This window comes from Triturus cristatus, chromosome 1_1 (genome assembly GCF_964204655.1).
Source record: "Triturus cristatus chromosome 1_1, aTriCri1.1, whole genome shotgun sequence".
NCBI classification, from domain to species: Eukaryota; Metazoa; Chordata; class Amphibia; order Caudata; family Salamandridae; genus Triturus; species Triturus cristatus.
The window spans coordinates 943125640-943145064 of NC_140579.1; the positions used below are offsets into that span (position 1 = coordinate 943125640).

Genomic DNA, 19425 nt, shown 5'->3' on the forward strand with positions numbered 1-19425 from the left:
ATTTATATTCGACGATTTCTCAGTAACATATACTGTTTAATAATAGTTATTCAGATTATAAATGGACGTATGTCAATTAATTAATGAATTATTTTTTCTTTATCCCGTATCCACGGGATATTGTTTAACGTGTTTAGAGGGCATTGATACGGATGAACGGCTAGCATGCAGGGATGTGTCAGCCTGTCCGTTCCGGTTCGGGTTGACAGTGTTAAGATGGCGCCTGTCTCTCTTTTCTTTAAGCTAGTCCTATTTCTATGGCATTGGTCGTCTTCGTTTAATTTCCGGCTATCGCCGCGTTCGGCTACAACAGATCAGAACCATCCGAATTCATGAGGGAGTAGAGTTTTGCTGCTGAATTTCAGGTAAGTGTTGGTTTTGGCCCCAACTATCGCCACTGGCAATCACTCAGGTCTCTATTTAATAGCGCTTTCTTTACTTAGAGATATTTGTTGTTTTTAGGTTCCTTTGTACTCGTCAGCGTCAGTGCGAGGACAGTCTTGCGGATCTTCAAGTAAGTGTTGGATTTGGTCTGGAACTATTGCGCACGTTACACACTTAGCTCTAGCTCTTTACTTAAAAGCGCTTACTTTTACTTAGAGATATGTGTTTCTTCTAGGTTCGTTTGTATTTGTCAGCGGTTTGGGGAGAAGTATTGAATGGGGCTTCATCCAACGCGGTAAGCGTGGTTAGCCACTTACTTTTACACTAGTTCATATTGTTTGTTCTTTTTAGCTACCCGATATGTAGCTAAAATGATTTTTGTTGTAGGACAATCGAGTATGTTTTAAGCAGGAACTTTCTTGCATCCAGGTGAGCAATGCTACTGTTAAGTTACTTATAGGTTTTTTGGTATACTAGGAGGATTGACTGCTTAATGATCATCTTTTTTCAACATAGGGAGATCGGTCTAAATACATCGTGATTAAATACCGGTCACGAGGTAACATTCATTGCTATTATCTTGGATTAGGAGGTGTTTCGCTATTGATTTTTAGTTTTGTTTTCTTGGCTATACACTCACAAGGGTGAAGATGCGCCTTTACTTATTATCACATTGAAGAGCGTACCTCCGAGGGATGAGCCGGCTAAAGGACACCACCATATTAATGTTACACGCTTGAATTCATACATGGAAATTTGCATGATTGCCTCTGAAGAACACAAGTCCCATTTGCTTAATCCACTATGATATTGTGGTGTATTGGGTAATGTCGCCAACGTGTAAATAATCAATTTATGTTGTGAGAAAAGTAGGGTAAAAGGTGTGTGGGTTTTTTTTTTTTTGTAGGTTGGCCCCTGAGGAAGGGACTACAATATCTCGAAATGTATCGGGCACATACAAGATTGATTCTCGCCATTGTTTATGTACCTAAATAAATGTAGTTACACTGCTTGTGTTTAAAGAGTGTCATTATTCATGAATGTATATGGTGTTGCATTGAATATATTGATGACGCATATAGATGAAAAAAATGAAGTTTATTTGAACAAAATATGGTTTAATTTGTTTCGAATTTAAGAATTTTTAATGTCTTAGGAGAGAGATAGGGTCTGAGTACCCAGTAAACAGTGCACAGCACCAGCAAGTTGACCAACTTGTAACAGTTTCTCGCGGATGGAGAACTGTCATCTCCGCTTAAAATTAACAGTGGCGTCCGACAGGGGTGTGAGCTAGCCCCTTTCCTCTTCAGTCTGTACATGACTGATCTGGAGAGTTTTCTGAATGTAGGGGTGATTGACATGCCAAGGGTGGGGCAGAGAAATCTCCCTGCGCTATTATATGCGTATGACTGTGTTAATTGCAACAGTTTTTTTTTTCTCTCCTAATATTTTTATTGAGATTTTCTGAAACAATCAAAACATCATAGACATCGCATATCATGAGCCAGGTCCTTTACAAGTATATGGTCATTTGATATATGTTGTATCATGATGGTGATCTAATAGTGTGCCCTGCCCTGCGCCCTACTCCCAGCACCCACGTCCAGAGTCTACAATATCATACATTCCTCTCCAATGGTCCCCTCAATCGCTTACATTTGATTCTGGATCCTCCCTCGGGGGTTCGCACAGATTCCCGCGACATTCATTTCATCCACCCCATATCAGACCATTTTTTGGGGCACCCTCTATGAATGTATACTGTTTTTTTCCGTAATCATTGCCTTATCCATGGCCTCGATCCACTGGGGAAGGAGCCTGTCGGGACCCCCAATGCAGTGCTATATTCCGCTTTGCTAACATCATACCCAGTGTCACCCAAGTTTGTGCTGCGCGGGTCAGGTCCGTAGACTCCCACACGTTAAGGAGACATCTCCTTGGTTCTGGGAGAATCGTGATTTTAGTAACCTGTGAGGGTGCGCAGGACTGCCTTCCAATAGCGGACAATTGCGGGACATAGCCAGAGGGTGTGGAAGAAGGTTCCCTCCTCTGCACATTGTCTGTGACATAGCGGGGAGTCTGTCCGGTGTAATTTGTGTAGGAGTGTTCGGGTGTAGTAAGTATGGTGTAGGATCTTTATTTGTATCGACTGTAGTTTCGATGTTATCGCTACTGTCCTCGGGGATGAGTGCGTCTTGCCAGTCTGTGTCATCTAGTTCTCCTATCTCTGATTCCCATTTGGATTTGAGGGGGTCCGGCCGGTTATTAATTATTTTACGATATGTTTGAGATATGGCTTTTTGTTTAGATACTCTGTGAGGAGTCTATCCTCCAGCGGTGACGCCTCTGCTAGTTGTGTGCCTGATGGTATTGCAGCCATAAGGGCGTGTCTGATCTGTAGGTATCGGTATTTTTCAGTGTTTGCTAACCCATATTCAGCCTGTAAATGAGCAAACGTGACTACTTCTTTTTCCCTCCAGAGATCCCCGACTTGCGAGATCCCGATCAAGTCCCATTGACGAAACCCCTTAGTGCTGCGTTGCATACCAAGTCGCCTCGTGTCCCACAGCGGCGTTGCCTATGTATTCTTCCCCTCCATCCTAATGCACGTCTGGCCTCAAACCAGATTTTTACCGTATGTGCCGTTGGACCCGTAAGATTATTCCTTCTAACCCTATTGTATAGTGTACCCATGAGTCCAGCAGTGGCTAGCAAATGTCTATCCATGCGATAGGCCGGGTCGTCACCGGGGATATGCAGCCACTGGTTAACTACCATGAGATGCGAGGCCCAATAGTATACCTTGATGTCGGGGAGAGCAATACCCCCATTGTACCAGCTCCGAGTTAGTTTATGGAGTGCTATCCTCGGCGCCTTCCCATCCCAGAGGAGACTGGTCACCTCTGAGTTTACCGCTGTGAGGTATGCCGATGACACCGGGAGGGGCGAGTTCTGCAATACATAGAGAAATCTGGGGAGGGCCATCATTTTAAAAAGAGCCGCCCGTCCCAGTAGCGTCAGCGGAAGGGCGAGCCAATGTTTGACGTCACTGCGGAACCGCATCGGGGGCTGTGTGATTTTCGGCAATGAATTCTGATCTATCAAGTGTTATGTAGATCCCTAGGTATTTAAATCCGTTTTCCGCTATCTGTATTATACATCCCCTCGGGAGCCGTGGTGGGGAGCCACGCAGCACATAAATGTGACTTGGCCCAGTTAATGGTATAACCAGAGAACTGTCCATATGACGTACAGATGTCTAAAAGACTACTAATTGAGCGTGCTGGAGACGCCAAGTACAGCAATATATCCGCGGAGAGGGAGATGCGATCCTCCCATCCCTCTGCCCACCTCAGACCGCGGGTTACCGGGTCTTGCCGTATCCATGCCGCCAGTGGTTCCAGAACCAGCGCGAACAGGAGTGGCGAGAGAGGGCAGCCCTGTCTTGTTCCCCTCCCCAGCGGTAAGTCGGTTGAGACATGGCCACCCGCGACAGTGGTCGCGTGTACAGTAGACGGATCCAGGCACAGATTTTGTGCCCGAATCCCAGGTGCCGTAAAACTGCAAAGAGGAAGGGCCATTCCACCACGTCAAACGCCATTCTGGCATCCAGAGACAAAATGACGGCATCCTCCCTCTATAGTGGACCGGCGTGCGACGACCCCGTGGAGTCGCCGTAGATTGAGGGCGGTGTTGCGATTCGGCATGAACCCCGACTGATCCGGGTGCACCACCGTTGCTAGGTGTATATGAAGTCTTGTTGCCAATACTTTAGCCAATATCCTGGCCTCGGCATTGATCAAGGATATCGGTCTGTAAGAGGCCCATTCATGCGGCGGTTTGTTTGGTTTGTGAATGGCCACTATAGTGGCCAGTCTCTGATCTCTGGGGTGGATACCCTTCTTTAGGCTGTCGTTGTACATTTGCAGCAAGTGAGGCACAAGCTGCGTTGCTGCGTGTGGTGTGTGTTGTTTTTTTTTTTTTTTTTTTTTTTTTGTACCATTCCACCGGGATCCCATTCGGTCCTAGTACCTTCCCGGTGTGGAGTGCGGCTATCGCATGTGCTAACTCTTCCGATTCTAGGTCTTTAGTGCTTCAGACGCGGACGGGACCAGTATGGTCATTTTTATGTCTTTAAGAAATTCCAGATTATCCTCTACTGTGGCCGAGGCCTCTGGGGTATATATCTTTCTATAATGTTCCGCAAGGGCCCCCGCAATCTGCTTGGGCTCCGCCGTAAAACTGCCATTTTCTAATTGAATTTGCGCCACCCATCTAGTAGCCCGCTCCTTCTGTTCCAACCAAGCCAGTAACCTACCCGCCTTATCGTCTAGTTCATTAATAGTATGTTGTGAGGTGCCTGTTTTTCGCCATCTCCCACATACATGATGTGAGAAGTTGGCCTGATGTATGATGTCACTAGTTCTAGTGTACACCTTGTATCAGTCCAAACAACCCTTATGGTGATTGGTTGTAAAGTCAACCTTATAGACCGCTATCCTAGTGGTAGCATGGACAAGAGCAGTCTTAGGCTAAACTCTGAATGGCATGTGAAGCCAGCTGTTATACCATATATAATCCCTTGAATACCAAATAAAAGGACACCACAACAGAGAGATATATATATAAAATAAAGTGTATTTATTCTAGTCAAACCCTCAGCACTCTTTATGAGAATTGAGGTAAGTACAACAGTCTTATTCAAGCATACATTAAGTCACACAGGTAAAAAATACAGTTAGGCCCTAGGGGCCACGCAAACCATATACTAAAGAAGTGGTATAAGGACCACTGTCATGGAAATAGGTTAGGCCTAGGGAATCGCTGGGGCTACACTATACTACCCAAGGTTAGGAAGTGGAAGGCCCACGGGATTCAGGTGCAGAGTGGAAACACTCACGCGTAATGCGTATAATTGATAGAAATAGTACAGTTCTGAAATAAGCAGTTTTAGGACACTTCTGGTATAGCTAGAAAGTCGAGACTCGGAAACTAGACCCTAGGATAGTCAATACCCTTGTGAGCACTGAAGTACCCAAGTTACCTAGCCCACGGGCTGCGGGTGCATAGGCGTGAACTTGCGTCGGGTTTCATCGTGGACTTCTATGGATGCCTGAAGGAAAGTTGCTGAAAGGCAGTCAGTGAAGAGCGTCCGGTGGATCCCAAGGCCGGGATCAAGAAGGAAGGATACCTGCAAACAGAAGGGACAGAGTCAGGGTCACTAGCCAGTGACAACGTGGAACCAGGAAGGAACCAGGCGATGTCGGGAGATTGCAGGTGAAGAGGTGAAGCTTGTCGCAGCAGCCACGGGTACCAGGAGACGTCGAGGAGGACCAGGAGGCGAGCTGTCCCACGAAGGCTTGTGCTGTCGGCGTCGTCGAAGTCGAACTAGGACTCAACAAGCCTTGGCAAGCGGAACCCACGAAGAATGGAGGACTTGCTTCTGGTGCAGACCAGGAAGGTCTGGGGTGCTTCTCTTTTACAGAGGAGCAGGAGCCAGTCTGGAGGAGCCAAACCAGCAGTGGAAGTTCAAAGGTGTCGTCGCAAAGGCCGCTAGCCAACGGGCAAGCAACCGGACAGACGCGGCAAGCAGAAAAATGCAGAAAGGCCCCACGCAGGACTCGTGGAGTGTGGGGGGGCTGATCTTCGGTGCAGATGGTGCTTGGGGTTGGGGCTTCTCAATCCCCGGTGCACAACTTTGAGGGTGCCTCAAAAGCTGCGCTGGAAGATACTCGCCACTTTTCCCAGGTAGCCGGTCCCACGTCTCTCGTCGCCTCCACGGATCTCAGCTCGGCTGTGGATGTGGATCAGGGTCGGAGAAGTCAAGGCTCTGGTCAGGCTTTGCAGTCAGTCCCTCGTAGAACTTCAGCAAAGGGTAAGTCTCTTGATGGTGCCTGTTTGCACAGGGTAGCCACTCCTTGGCCACAAGGGAGATTCTTCAGTCTTCTTCTTTCGTCGAATGTCGAAGGTCCAGAGTTTCTGTTCAAGTTGCAGGTTCAGGATAATCTAATCTCCTGGGGCCCAGCTACCACTCTTATACTAATCTGGGGGGCTGGGTTGCCTGCTAGGTCACGCCTTATGGGTGGGACCTGGGAGGGGGGTGGTTACACCCCCTTCCCTTTGTCCAGTTTCGCGCCAGGACTGGGGCTGGAGTGCCCCAGCACCGGTTTGAACTGGACTATGCATGGGACACCTTGTGTGCCCCAGGCAGTGTCTCGTTTCTTTCATCCCTCCCTGTCCCAATACACTAAGGCCTGTCTAGGGTAGTGCTCGCACCTCCCAAGGCAGGAAACCTATTGTCCAAGCCTCCCGTGCTGGGATCACTCCCAGCAGCAGGAGGTCAGACTTGTGTCGTGGCAGCAGCATCCATTTTGTGATGCTGGGGCTCTGGTTAACTTTAACCGGGTAAGTAGGTTTCAACATGTCTTCTCCCTCTAGAAGGGAGGGATAATATCCTCATCCCCAGAAATGGGATGGGGGTATTATTCCAAAGTGTTAGACACCTTACACGACATGTTTTGATAAAGCCAAACCATAGTTACCATAACCGTCTAAGATTATAAGGCACTTTAAGAGTATATGGTAGGCTATATCATAGAACAGCTATAAGGACATGGTTCCGAAAGCTGCAGACAGGCTCAGCTCATGCTAGAGCACCATCTCACATGTTACCAAGCACTCTGCCTCCAGGATTGTTAAGGCCTGCCATAGGAGTGGCTGATAGGTACACATGTGTCTATATATAAGATAGGTATGGGAATACTACACCTAAGCAAGGGGTGATTACACGACCTTGCCCCAGCTGAGGTATCAGCCAGTTGTCATAATGGAAGGCCAAGCCAGGGGTGGCATAATACATGCTGCAGCCCCTGGTAGGCCTTGGGTACACCTATGCCCTGGGTACCTAAGGTACACTGTACAGGGGCCAATAAGGTGATCCTAGCCAAATGGGTTATGCACCTAAAGTACATAGTATTAATTTAGAGAGAACAGCAGGGCTGTGGGTCTGATTAGCAGGCCCACAGCCACATCTAAGTCAAAAACCAGTAAAGCAAAAGCAAAAAGTGGGGATGAACATAGAAAGCAGACCCTACTCTCCTACACATGACTTGTATTGTTGTTGCGCCATGTGTACCCTGTGCGTCGTGTTTTCGTCTATGTGTAGCACATGTTCTGCCTCCGCCAGGGAAACCTGCTGCTCAAGACCCTCTATTTCCTTCTTCTGTGACCGTTTGTGGTCCGTCACTATCGAAATAGCTTGACCCCTAAGGACTGTGTTGATATGCCTCCCACAATGTCGTCGGGGATGACACCGAGTGTTCATTTTCGGCAAAATAGTTCTTGGTGGTCGCCAGTAGGGCTTTATAGATTTAACGGTTTCTTAAATATCCTGGGTAGAGTGGGAATAGTCTATTTTTCTTCGGCGTGAAGGCAGCGTAAGCAATCAGCACTGGAGAGTGGTCCGATATACCCCTGGGCAGGTGCGTTATATCGGTCACCCCCATAAGCCCTGATGCTGATGTAAAAATATAGTCTAGTCTGGAGAGGCTGTTGTGCGCCCCAGAGTGGAATGTATACTCCTGTAGTGTCTGGTGGAATGTTCTCCATACGTCGATTAACCCCAGTGCCTCAAAGTCGTACAGCTTAGTATCAGTAGTACTGTGTCCCCTGGTGGGTCATCTGTCTAAAGATGCATCCATCGTCGCGTTGAAGTCACCTCCCATTATTAATTTACCATGCGGAAGTGACGAGGAATTCCCCCAAGTCATGAAATGCCGTCTGATGTAATGCCTGGGGGATATATACTGATACCAGGTTGTAGGTCTTTCCCTCCCACTGGCAGGTCATTGCGGCAAATCTCCCCTGTTCGTCTTTTCGAGAGTCAGTAACTATCAGCGGGAAGCGTTTGTTAATTAGTATACCCACCCCCCGTGATCCTGACGTAAAATCGGAATGTACCACCATTCTGAAGCCCCACCTATTTAGAGCACTGCATGTAGACCCTGTCAGGTGAGAGTCCTGGAGAAGCGCCACAGCCAGCCCTTTGCGCTTTAAATATTGCAGCACCAGCCCCCGCTTAATTTAGTCTCCCAGACCGTTTACATTCCAGGACAAGACTTTGAGGGGGCAGATCAGGTGTCCGAGGAGTGACTGTTGTGAGCCCGAGGACGCCAGTGGGGACGCATACTTGTGGCTTATCCGTCATCTATGCCAGTACGGTGTTGTGCAGCATGTGTTGTGCAGCATGTGTATGTCCCATCAAAGCAATGCCATATCTGTCATTTGTCAATATTCTGAGCCTAATAAACCAACCTAAAACTAAACATCTGCTGTACTCAATGAACATTACCCCTACCCCCTCCCTGCATCGCGGACTCAAAACTACCTGCCACCCCAACTCAGAGTGCTTAATCCACTTAACTGTATACTTGCGTAAGGGGGGGGGGGAGAGAATGAGTCATTCCCTGTCCTCAGCTCTCTCCCTGAATATCCCATAGTTCAGTGCGAAAAGTCTGTAAGGAACAGTGCTGTGGCCCAGTCTTCACATTTTGTAGCTGATATGCCCGCAGTGTCCCCGATCGAAGCCCATGGCTATGTCGGGGCTCGACGTCCCTGAGTTGGGCTCTACTGTGCCTCCTCCGCCGCTTCAAGTCCGTCTTCCTCCGTCGGTGTCCGGGAGTGGGGTCCAGGCCGGATTACCTGGTGCCTTGCATCTTTTGCTGGCCACCAACCCTCCAACCAGTCCGAGGCCTCTGCCAGCGTGGTGAAGAACCACGTCTTTCCTTCCGCCTCGACTCTCAACTTTGCCGGGTATAGCATTGCGTATTTGAGGTCATGGTTGCGAAGTTCTCTTTTTACATCCATGAAGTCCCGTCTCTGTTTAGTCACTGCGGCCGTATAATTGGGGTGTAGTGCTACAGTTCCGTTGTCTACTCGAAGTGGAGGAGCCACTCTAGCCGCCCTCTCTACCGAGAAGAAGCTGCACAACCCACGCGGCTGTAGCTGGCCCGTTATCAGTGTTTCAACAAAGGGGTCCAGTGCCGGTCCCCTCACACTCTCTGGTACCCCGACCAAGCGTATATTGTTCCTCCTGGATCTCCCCTCCTGATCCTCGAGCTTGGCAATGAGCTGCTTTTGCACAACTTCAGTGTCTGTATTTTTGTTTGTAACACCACCGCATCCTTTGCGAGAGTCTCCGTGGTCGTTTCGACCTCCCTTAGCCTTGTACTCATTTTGGACAAGTCTGCACGGACCAGGGTGATGTCGGACGAGATTGTCCCAATGGACGTTTGCGTCTGGGTCAGCGCAGCCATCACCTCTTGAGTCACTTCTTTCTGTTTTTCAGGCACCGGGCCCTGGGCATCAGTGTCCGGTGGAGGCTGCAAGTCCGCCTGCCCCCTGCGGTATGCGTACTTATCCAATTTTGTGTGGGGCACTGAACGCTGGCCCTTGCCCCCCATGGTGTTCCGGGCAGGCACCTCCGTGGACAGATGAAATCAGGGGGGGGCACACCGGGAGATGGGGCCGGCAGTCGCCGCTGCCTGCCACTGGGCGACTCCCAAGTCCGGCCAGTCGGTTTTACCTGCCCCTGCGGCTAGGCCCCCCCCCCGCAGCCTGGAGTATGCTTCGTGCGCGTCTGCCCTCCTCGCCCGAGCCACAATCCACACCCAGCCGGGAGTCACTCTCCTCCCGTGTAATCTAGCCAGCCTTTAAATGAGGGTCAGCGCGTGATACTTGTGGGGCCCCGCAGGCAGCGTCCATAAGGGTGGTGTGCCCCTCTGCTGCCCCAGTGTGTTCTTCTGATCCACTATGTTTCAATCCAGCGCATGGGGCAGGTTATGGGGCTCAAGCTCTTCCGCAGGCCACCCGCTCACCTTGATCTCCGTACACCTCAGGCCGTCAAGTGTAGCGGGGTTTGTCTGTCCCCTCTCGGGCAGCGTGATAGCTCGCCTCCTCAGGGCAATCGGGCCTCTCGCGAGGCTCCTGTCCCCATAGTCCGTCTGTACCTTATGGGCCAGCGCCGGTCCCCCCGGCTCCCTCCTGCAGTGATCGGACAGGGTGCAGGCAAAGGGCATCCGAGCTCCACCCCGAGCAAGCGACGCCGAGCCCCTGCGTTGTTGCCGGCCCTCTACGCTGTATTTGGGGGCAAGCGGCAATGCGTGGGTGGGCGCCGGAGATCCCGCCACGCTTTCCTCTGCGCTGGGCGTACTCTAGGCCCCGGTCTCGTCTCACCATAGGCTGCAGACGCTCCGCACCTTCTCCTCCTCCGATCAGCGCCGCCATCGGGCCAAAATCCAAGCCGATCAGCGCCGTGGACTGCCTGGGTCGCAGCGATCGTTCGCACTGCAGCTTTGCGCAGGATACATAGCAGAATCAATGCGGGGAGAGGCTTCGGCCGCGGAGCTGTCCTAGGCTGCCGCCTTCTTCGTGGGCTGTTGGCCACGCCCCCAATTGCAACAGATTTAATGGATTCATGAGTGAGCTGGGTCTAAAGACTAATCCTGCCAAGTCACACGTCATGGTGGCAGGGAAAGTACATTATAAAAAAACACCTTTTTTTTAATAAACAATGCAAAATTATCTTGGGTCTCAAATTTCTCCTACCTAGGCATTCCTTTTGACCAAACAGGCTCATGGGCCCTACCCAGGTTCAGTAGGAAGCTTGGGTCTAAACCAGTTAAGACCCTGCTCAACAGTTATAACGCCCGGTGTTGTGCTGTGACTCAGTACGGGGCTGGGGTTTGGGGTTTCTGTAACCTATCAATGTTACAAACTATTGAAAATGACTTCCTCAGAAATTAATGTCTGCCCCCCCCCCCTCCCTCCAGCCTGGTCTCCATTATCTCTTATAAGGATTTGGGGGCAAATTCCTCTGGCAAATCGAATACAAATTACCCCAATCATGTTATGGCGCTCGATCTGGGCAAATGTAGAACCGGCCCTTAATCGAGCAATAATTCAGGCTTGCTTAAAGTGTGGCCATGTATATAAAATACTGTGGCTTGGCTATGTTAAGATCCAGTTGGCTCTCGTGGGGAGGCAGGACTGTTTTACTAAACCTCATCTTACTACCACAGTTATAAAACCCCAATTAAAGAGAATTTTTAAATATTTTAAAGGAGCGCTGAGAATACGTGCAGGCCACTAAAGTATGTAGCCTATTATTTACCTCTGGTCATCAATGAATGAATTGAGCCATATCTTTTGTACCCTTTTAGACAGTTTGAAGAAAAAAAAAATTAGACTTGGCATCACTCACTTTCTGGTATCGTATCCCAGTAAAACATATCACGATGCCCATCTGGATCACTGGCCCGTGACTGTAATTCATGTCAGAACATGCTGCATTTTCTTTATTTTGTGAGCTATATGAAAAACCACGCAGGGAATTCATTTTACCACTTGAGGAAGTTGAATATTAGAAAAGGTAGGCCGGCTCTATTCCACCTTCGGCAACTTAATACAGAATATACTTGTGAAATGATATATAGATTTATCAATGCTGAAATTCGTCTAAGGAGGCTAGTTGGGAAATGTTTGTTTTTTTCTTTTCAAAGATTTCATATCAAATTAGATTTTTTTGAGCAGTCTAAACAAATCACTAGCAATGTTGGAGAATTTTAATTATTTTCTGGCACTTTCAAAGGCACCATGCACTATAAAAATTGTCTTTCTCTAAGGCTGTATGTTGTCTGATATTCTTTTGGCGCTGGGTAAAGGCACTATGCACGTTAAAAAAAAAAAAAAAAAAAAAAAAAAAAAAATGTTTACTTTCAGGGTTCTGTGTCATGCTTGACAATTTAATAAACATTTTCATATTTAAATATAACTGAATACGCAGCGCATTATTGTGTTTGAATCATAATGAATTTTAAATGATTTGATCTGGACAGCCTTGACATGTCTTCATGAATTTTAAGCATGTTAGTTGCTTTTTTTCTGAAACAAATGTTTCAAAATTACACGTTCTATCTTGTTTTCATTTGTAACTTTTATGGTTTGCCAAAAGTTTTATTGATGATGATCGTCTTGGGGCGGACGACGGATTCTCTGGGTGACTCCGGTGAAGTATGAGGCGATCCATTTGAGGCTGTCTCCCTGGATTCCGATGTGGTGGAGTCTTTTGATCAAAATGTGATGGAAGACGGCATCTAAGGCGACTGACAGGTCAAGGATGAGGGCTGACGTTTTGCCGTGGTCCAGGATGGCCCTGATGTCATTGGTGGCTGCGATCATGTGATTTGCTTGGAATCCGGATTGAGAGGTGTCCAGGAGGTTGTTGTGTTAGAGGTGTTCGGTGAGTTACTGGTTGATTGCCTTCTCGAGAACCTTCGCTGGAAAGGGGAGCAGGGAGATGGGCCGGTAGTTCTTCGGTTCTGCTGGATTTACGGATGGTTTCTTCAGGGGGGACCCTCACTTCAGTGTGTTTCCAGTCTCCCATGAAGGAGGCAGAGGTGCTGGAGGTGTTCAGGACTTTCTTGAGCTCATTGCAAATTGTCTTGCTCCTGAGGTTGAAGATGTGGTGGGAACAGGGGTCTGTGGGTGCTCCAGAGTGCATGGAGTTCATGATGGAGATTGTGACTTGAGTTGTGAGAGGGTCCCAATGGTGAGCAGGTGTTCTGGGTTTGTGTTCGTGGGTGTGAGCAGGCTCATATGAGCAGTGGGAGGGGTCTGGGTTTGACGTTTTCGTAGATGACTGAGATCTGGGCGTGGAAGAGGTCCACCGGGGTGTCACACAGTTCTTGGGAGTGGGTGATGATGTTCTCAGCGGCTGCCAGGTTGGAGAACTCTTGGCGGATGGCAAAGAGCTACTTGCTGTGGTTTGTGCTGGCTTCTAAGTGGTCTGCTAGGGCGTTATTCATTGTTTCTATCAGGAAGCAGTGGTACTAGTTGAGTGCTGACTTAAAGTGGTATGGTCGTCTGTCTCTTTGCTGGTGCACCACTTCCTTTCTAGTTGCTAGCAGTTGCATTTGGCAGGTTTCAGCTCTGCGGTGACCCAGCTGGCTCTCCTGGCAGGTCCTTTGGATTTGGCTGGCTCGGCGGGGGCAAATGTGTCAGCCCATTCTGTGATCCACTGGGAGACGTTCTTCTCAGCCTGTTCTGGGTTGGATATTGTGTCTGGGAGGTGGGAGTTGAGAGCTTTGTTATACTGGTCTTCTGATATCTTTTTCCAGTTTCTATGTGTGGAGCTGGGTGGTATGGTTCCAGTGATGGTAGGCCATGAGATGGTGAAGTGGATGCTGTAGTGGGTGGTCCAGGTGAGATGCGAGACATGGTTGCACTTCACTCTGTTGCTGGACGTCAAAATAGGGTTCAGCGTGTGTCCTAGGATGTGGGTAGGGTTGGTGATAGGTTGCTTAAGGCCCATGTTTCTCATGCTTTCTAGGAGGTCGGTTGTGTTGTTGTCACTGGGGTCGTCCGGGGAAGTTGAGATGCCCCTAGGAAGATGTTTTGTTCAGGAGACAATGGTGATCCAGTCCGGGACGGGGTGTGGTCCTGGTGGTCTATAGGTGACGATGCCTCTAAAGATGTTTCTTCCTTTTTTGTGGAGTAAAAAGTTGAGATTAACAATGGGCCAGTCGTCTTAGGTCATGCAGCAGATGGTGTCCTTGTAGTTGATGGCAATTTCACCTCCGTGTTTTTTGGTTCGGTCCTGGAATGTTAACATGTAGACTTTGATAGGTGCGATGGCGATGTCCAGAGTGGCGGCAGGGGTTCAGCGAGGTCTGTGTGAGGAAGATTACACCGAGATGAGGGATAAGATTGTGTCCCAGATCTCCATGGGATGTTTGCAGAGTGATCTTGCGTGGAGTACAATGCCCTGGATTTGTGCAGTGGCAGTCTCGATTGGTGTGGTGGACGCAGGCGTGTTTGCGGTGTCTCCGGGGTTGTTGATTGCTTCAGTATTGCAGGTGAAGTCCGTCTTGGCTGGAGAAAGATCCTCTGGTGGTGTGTGGAGATGTGTGGCAGCAGTTGTTATTGATGTACCTGGGATCCAGGGTTCGGAGGTCTGTGGTGGTATAGCTGTGCAGGGTAGGAGAACCAGGGTTCCCTGACGAGGGGCACGGTCCAGGCGCAGATGGACTTTCCTTTGTTGTGCCGACGGCCGTGCTGTGGCCTCCATTAAGTAGGTCCTGGGGGAGGGAGCGGTGCTGGATGACTGGAGGGTGGGGCGGAAGCAAGCAGCGAGGCCGGCCGGCTTGTTGAGAGCAAAAATATAAACACACATGCAAAATGTAGCCGTAATGAAATGGGGCTGAAAAAAAATTGCACAGGAGATATCAACAATAAGAAATGGGCACAACGGCTAGGACTTCACGTCTGAGGAAAGGGTAATCATGATATAGTAGCAGTACAGCACAAAGAACACAGTTAACTCAGATGAGCTATCACAAAGTGGAGTGATATAGTAGCCCTACAGTGGAGAGCAATACAGTTAAACAGCTGGCTGCAGGTAGGGAAACAGAGGAGCGAGCACCAGCGTCATGGAGACCTGCTGGGTAGCGAGAGAGGAGATGGCACAAGGACCTGCAGGAGTTTAGCGCCACATTTCCTAGAGAAATGTGCAGCCTTAAAACTACCAAACAATAAAAAAGCTACAATCACTATTGGGCATTTTAAATTTTGGTAGACCATACATACCAGATTACGCACAATGGGTAAAATCTTTTTAAGAATTAATTTGTCCAAACTTTCCAAGCACACATTGGACACCAGAACATACACAGATCTTGCGTTCAGTACAAGCTGACATGCTAGCTACAAAACGCTTACACACACTTGTGACCACCAAAAACCTGATGAGCCTCGTAATCGCAAAGACCACAGGCTACACATTTCACATTCAACAAGGGTGACACAGTACCTATTGCATATAAATCGCATTTCTATTCCAATACAGAAATGCGTTTTGCAACGACAGAAAAATTACTGACATCAGTACAGATCACTGTAGTGAACGAAAGATCATTGGCTCAGGGGTAACGCATAATTATGACTCCCATTCCAGCCATAGAGGCTGTCACAAAGGCCAGCATCCCGAACGGGAAAGCCTTACATCCCAGATGGATACAGTGGGCCAATTCATTAACCGCAACAGACTTTACATCACAAACGCATGTATAATTACATTATGACCAAGAATACTCTGTGCCCACTGAAATAATGCCTCTAGATCAGTATGACTTCATAGTTTACTCTGATGGTTCTGCCCAGCCTGCAGCTGAAAGGAAACATCAATACTCCGCTGCTTGCACAGTGGTATGGGGTAAAATGAGGGACGGAGTATTCCAACCTCTGAAAACATTTTTGCAGTCACTAGGTGATTGCTCTGCACAGCTGGTGGAACTGAAATCTATAATTCTGTCACTTGAGAATACAGATCCAGAGTTTCCCACACTTATAGTGTATGATTCATATTATTGTGTCGAGTCTTACAATGAGTATTTACACTATAAGAACCAGAATGGATTCAGAGACTCAAAGGGTATACTGTCAAGCACAAGTTGCGTTGGGGAAAGGTGGCTAATCTTAAAGCAAATTTGCCATGGGCTCATGTTATCCGCACACTGAGCCATCGAGTGCATGTTGCAGAGAATTCATTGGCTAATGAAGCGGCAAAGGCAGCAGTGCAAACTGCTGTTGTAGCTGCAGTGTCTTGTTCCAGTACAAGGATAGATGGATACATTATGATGGCTGTCACAGGTTTGCGCTGTGGCACCCCCTTACCAAAATGTTTTCCAGCAAAGTACTCCTACCAGCTAAGTGCGCAAAACATTGTTCGCTCATCTTACTGGAGTGTGGGATAGAGTAATACCAAATTTAGACCGCAAGCCAGAATTAATCATGGCAGCACCTGAGGGTCTAGCATCTGCTCACAGAGGTGGTGGCTACAGTTTCACTAATACAGCAAAGCTATTGGTGGCGAGGTCTATATAAACAGACTAAAGTCTATGTCCTTAAATGTGACATTTGTCGACAAATGCTCAGTCCGACCTTCTTGGCACCCACATAGCCAACAAAGAGCTGATCATCCACTAGGAATTGTTTTGTGCGATCCAGATAAAATGATAGCGCATGTTTTGGATCCAGGAGGTGGAGCCTCACCTCCTCTTTAGAAGGATGCAAGGGGCGGGAAGAAGGTGGGCAAAGTGATGGTCTGTCCTATGTGGAAAGAGGTAACCACTTTGGGAAGAAAAGAAGGTCTAGTACGAAGGACAACCTTGTCAGGATGAACAGAAAGGAAGTTTAGTAGAAAGAGCCTGGAGCTCACTCATCTTGCGAGCAGAGGTGATGATAACCAAAAAAGCAGTCTTTAAGGTCCAGATTCTGAGAGGACAATTATGTAGTGGCTCGAAAGGAGCACACATAAGTCAAGACCAGATTCAAGTCCCACTAGTGCATTGCAAAAGGAATAGGAGGCAAGAGGTACCTTAAGAAATCTATTTACAATAGGAGACTTGAAAAGAGAAGGCTGGTCAGGAAGGTGAAGAAAGGCTGAAATGGCCGAAGAATAGCCTTCAAGGGTGCCCAGAGCATAGCCCTGCAGGGTCAAAGAAAGAATGATGAGGGGAATCTCCGAAAGAGGGGCAGAAAGGTGGATCCACAGCCTTTGCTGTGCACCATACCACAAATTTGTTCCATCTACAGGCGGATACCATTTTAGTGGAGGGACGCCTGGCTGCCAAGATGACATTACAGACTTCGAGAGGAATGTCAAAAGATGTCAACTGTTACAGCTCAATCTCCACGCAAGGAGGTGGAGGCTGGACAGGTTCGGGTGGAGGACCACCCCCTGCTGCTTTGACAGAAGATCCTCCCTAAGAGGCAGTCTGATCAGAGGATCAACAGCCATGTTCAAGAGCTCGGGATACCAGACTCTCCGTGTCCATTCCGGAGCCACAATAATGACTTTGGCTCAGTCGCGCTTGATCTTCTTCAGCACCCTGGGCATAAATGGTATAGGCTGAAAGGCCTATAGAAGACCACAATCCCACTCACAATGAAAAGCGTCGCAGAGAGAGTGCCGCCTTGGAAATTCCAACTCCAGAGGCAGAGAGCCTCTTGACATAAGGTCCACGACCCTACCCCGTCCTGTTTGTTGCAGTACCACCTGGCGGTGGTGTTGTCCGTGAACACCTGCACTAGTCTTCCTTTGACAGAAGGAAAGTATACTTTCAGTGCGAGACGGATTGCCCAGAGCTCCAGCAGGTTGATGTGGAGGCCGGACTCCGCCGGAGACCAGAGGCAGCAGATCTCCGCTTTTCCCATGTGGCCGGCCCTTCCCAGAAGTGACACATCTGTCGCCACTGTGAGGTCTGGTTGGGGAAGGGAGCGGGATCTGCCGTTGACCCAATCCTGGTTCATTAGCCACCACTGCAATTGGTGTGCAGTGCCATCCAAGATCTGGATGACATCGGAAAGATTCCCCTAATGCTGTGCCTACTGGAACTTCAGGACCTACTGCAGAGCCCGCATATACCTGGCATGGTCCATCAGCCGGATGCAGACGGGCCATGAGGCCCAGCAGCCTCAGGGTCATTCTCACTGAAATCCGGGATAGAGGCTGAAAACATCTGCATCCTAGCCCAAATATCCCAGACTTGCTTCTTGGGAGGACCGGCCCGAAACTGAACTGCATCCAGAACTGCTCCAATAAAAAGGAGCTTATGAGAGGGAATCGGGTGTGACTTCGGCACGTTGATAGTGAACCCCAGCGAGTGCAGGAGATCCACCGCAGTCTGGAGATGGGAGACGACAACCTGGTGCGAGCTCTCCTTCGACAACCAGTCGCGAGATAGGGGAAGACTGGAACCCCTGATCTGCCTGCGCAGATGAGCTGTGACCACGGCCATCTTTCGTGAACACCCGAGGGGTGCTGGTAAGGCCAAAGAGGAGCATGGTAAACTGAAAATGCTCGGGGCCTAACGTGAACCGTAGGTAACGCCTGTGGGCTGGCAGGACGGGGATGTGTAAGTAAGCATCCTGCAAGTCCAATGCTACCATCCAGTCTCCAGGATCAAGGTCAGACAGGACCTGAGCTAATGTCAACATTCTGAACTTCTCCTTCCGGAGAAAGTGGTTGATTTCTCCGAGATCCAAGATCGGACGCAGGCCTTTGTCCTTCTTGGGCACCAGGAAGTAGTGGGAGTAACAACCAAGACTTACTTCTGAGACAGGGACTCGTTCGATAGCTCCCTTGAACAAGAGAGCCATAACTTCCTGACGGAGAAGGGCCAAGTGATCCTCCGTAATGCGATAGAATTGAGGTGGCATGGAGGCAGGGGTAGTCTCGAAGGGGAGGGAGTAGCCCCTACGGACTATCTGCAAAACCCACCTGTCTGATGTGATGTTGTTGATGCAAGTGTCAACATTCACTAGCCCCTACTTGCACTGCTGGGGGTGCAAAGAACTATTTGCTGAAACTTCACAATATTTCACTATCCACAATACATGAATTTTCAAATATAGTAAACACACATTGTTTCAAAACACTACTCTTTTTATTACGGATCACTCTCCGTAATCATATCATCACTGACATATACACAACATAACACATGGTCTCTGAAGACCCCGTATACACAATGTTAACAAAAAACAGTAATTTCTGTAGTCGTTTCTCAATGCATTTCAGGATAAGCTTATCCCTTCGTCAGGGGAACTAAAATGAAACCTAAATACCTGTGTTAGACATACAAGGAGGAAATATAACTTGTTTGATTGCCACACAGTAACTCTAATAGTGTGACAGAACTGCCACCAGCGTAAACTTATATCAACATGATCTTGCGGTGAAATGTTAAATATGGTGTCCTCTAATGTGAAATAATAATGATCAACAAGCCTTCACCAAAGTGTGTGTTTTGAACTGCATGCTGCCATTTGCCTTCACAAACTCCATGCTGAACTGAATGAGAAACTTGCATCCACAGTGAATCGCACTGCGACTGATGCCCAAAGCTCGCCTGAATCCGGTCTGTAGAACAATAACAAACGAAATAAGTGCTAACCAGCACACTGAACAACACACAGTCTAAA

At 48.5% G+C, this 19425-nt stretch overlaps 1 long non-coding RNA gene across 4 annotated transcripts in view; it reads left to right on the top strand.

Annotated features, from left to right (window-relative positions):
- Window positions 1-257: 257 nt before the first annotated feature.
- The window catches only part of LOC146871327 (uncharacterized), a 230566-nt gene continuing 211398 nt past the window's right edge, over window positions 258-19425 (top strand). For all 4 annotated transcript variants that reach the window (XR_014980987.1, XR_014980988.1, XR_014980989.1 and 1 more), the window contains exons 1-3: window positions 258-365; window positions 463-514; window positions 620-679. This is a non-coding gene — a long non-coding RNA (uncharacterized LOC146871327). The remainder of the gene's footprint in view (window positions 366-462; window positions 515-619; window positions 680-19425) is intronic.